This window comes from Sinocyclocheilus anshuiensis, unplaced genomic scaffold (assembly GCF_001515605.1).
Source record: "Sinocyclocheilus anshuiensis isolate Anshui unplaced genomic scaffold, SAMN03320099.WGS_v1.1 scaffold7, whole genome shotgun sequence".
Classification (NCBI taxonomy): Eukaryota; Metazoa; Chordata; class Actinopteri; order Cypriniformes; family Cyprinidae; genus Sinocyclocheilus; species Sinocyclocheilus anshuiensis.
Genome location: NW_015549582.1, coordinates 385,215 through 387,910, shown reverse-complemented (window position 1 = coordinate 387,910; position 2,696 = coordinate 385,215).

The window sequence follows — 2,696 nt, the reverse complement described above, 5'->3', positions numbered from 1 at the left end:
TTATTTTATTTAAATGATTATTTATAATTGTATTATTAGTTTATTTATATTTCATATTCGATTTTATGACTGCAATATTTGCTATTTGCAGGCTATTAATTATTTAATATGAGTAATTTTATTTATTCATTCATTCATTTATTTTTGTCTACAAATATTTGCAGGGCATTATTTAAAATGTGCATTTTATTTTATTTTATATTATTATGATTTTTTTTTATTTTTTTTTGACAGCTCTGTATCAATGATACACTACTGTAACTGATCCCTGGCAAAGTGTTTCATAAGATTTTCATTGTACTTGCCAAAAAAACAAAAAAAAAACTAAAACTCTATTTTCGAAAGTCCATCCTTTATAAATAATAACTATAAAGAGTAATATATAAAGATTTAATCTCTTGCTTTTACTCTGTTGACATGCAGGTGTAGTCCTATGAAAGCTGTGAATCTTTCTGGACAGTGTGTAGCCAATTATTTCCATCACATGGCCATCTCGCTGTAGGACCAGGATGATTAGTCAGATATAAGATGGTACAGAGTATTTATTTTAAATCATGGAAGACAATTATTATTTAAAAAAAAAATAAATGCATTTGATCTGATTTTATTAAAATTCTCCCTAGTGCCTTTTGATTAACATATTTTTAAAGAAAGGTAACCCCAAGGCTGTGATGAGCTGTCATCTCCTCCCCAGAGGCAAAGGAGGCTCTGAACTCCCCCTAATGATATGGCTGTCTTCTGCTCCGATCAGCCCTGCCAGGCCCCATCACTTTGCTTAACCAAGTACAGAAGAGCACCTGAGTCACAAACTTCAGAGCATATACGAATGCTTTAAAATATGTGTTCCCTGATCTTTTCGAGATCTCTCTTTCATTGGTTTTGCTTCAGGAACCACATTTTAAAGTGGACATTGAGTGGCGCCCCAACATACAGTACCATGTTTATCTTTTCTATACTGTTCTTCATTTCTCACACCTCTTCTGGGAACACTTGTCTAACTAACCAGGTTTTTTGCACAATTTGACTGTTTGTACAAAAAAATAAAATAAATTGCATACACGTCTGCTGCTTGTTATTCTTATTTTGAAATAGGCTTTGATAAAGCATCTGCTACATACATAAATATGTAGTTTGCCCAACAATGAAAATTCTATGATTTACTCGCACCCTCCTGTCATTCCAAACCTGTGTGAATTTCTTTCATCTGCTCAAGGCAAAAGAAGAAATTTTGAAGAATGATGATAACCAAATAATTGACGGTAGCCATTGTCTTCCATGTTGTTGTTTTTTTGTTTTTCATACTGTGGAAGTCAATGGCTACCACCAGATGTTTGGTAACCAACATTCTTCAAAATATCTTTTGTGTTCAACAGTTGAAAGAAACTCATACAGGTTTGGACCAAGTGAATTGTATCCTCTATTTTTGGCATACTTTAACCTTATAAGGTCAGGTTGAGCTGTTTTTTAACCATTAACCATTAACCTTTTACAAACTGAAATTATACAAGTTTGCAGCATTCACATTTTTAAAAAGCAGATGAAGACATCTTTTAAAGTTAACTTTTGGTGTAAAACAACAACAACAAGAATAAGAAATAAGAAATATAATTGTTGTTATTATTATAATTAAATGCATCATACAACATTTGATAATTTAAAAACTTGTGGTCAGTACAATCTACATCCTTGTCGCAAGTGAAACTATATTTAATATCGCCTATGTCTTTTTTTTTAGGTTTACAGTTAATGCACAACATTTCAACAATATTAATGATATGGGAATAATTTTCACCTCCCTTTTAAACGTTGATAAACATATTTACTGTTATTGTGTTTATATGTGCTTAAATCTGAACACTGCACTATTATGCGGCTTGTTGCATGTTATGTTTTGCATTTAGCATAATTTTCCCCTGCTGTGCCAGATATCCGAATCAATTTTGGGGTCATGACCTTCCAGTTTAAAACAATTTGCTTGCATTATTGTAAATTCATGTATTTTAATCAATCAGCTTGAGAATGTAGAAAATATTAACACTCCCGGATGAGGCTGTATTTTGAGGGAAGTACAGACGTGGTCATTTCAATATAAGGTGAGAAACAAATACAGTGAATATTCAGGGTATTAGATGCTAGCATTTGTTGGCACACTGCAGCTCACTAACAGTTTAAAGTCTAGTCTGACTAATGACACATGACAATATGTTGAGAGAGAGAGAGAGTAGTTTACCCAAAAGTGAACATTTCATCAATTACTCATGTCAGTCCAAACCTGCTGAACCCACACAAAAAAAAAAGATATTTTTAAAAATGTCTTAGGGTTTTTGCTCCTATAATGAACGTTTGTTGGATCCAGTGTTGTTTTGGACCCTGCTGACTTTCATTGGCAAAAACAGTTGAAACATTATTCAGAACATCATCTTTTCTGTTCTGCAGAAGATAGAAAGTCATACAGGTTTAAAACAACATGAAGGTGAGTAAATGATGACAGACCTTTCAAATTGCATGAACTATCCCGTTAAGAATGGGCAATAAAAAAAATGTAAAAAATCATTTTTCGTTTTTTGTTGAACTATCCCATTTACGGATGCAACTATCAACCAAACCAGGGTGCGAACTATGGGGGAGCTAGGGGGAGCTCGGCTCCCCTTAATAAGACATGGGCTCCCCTGAAAACGTGATTTGTGAAATTTTGG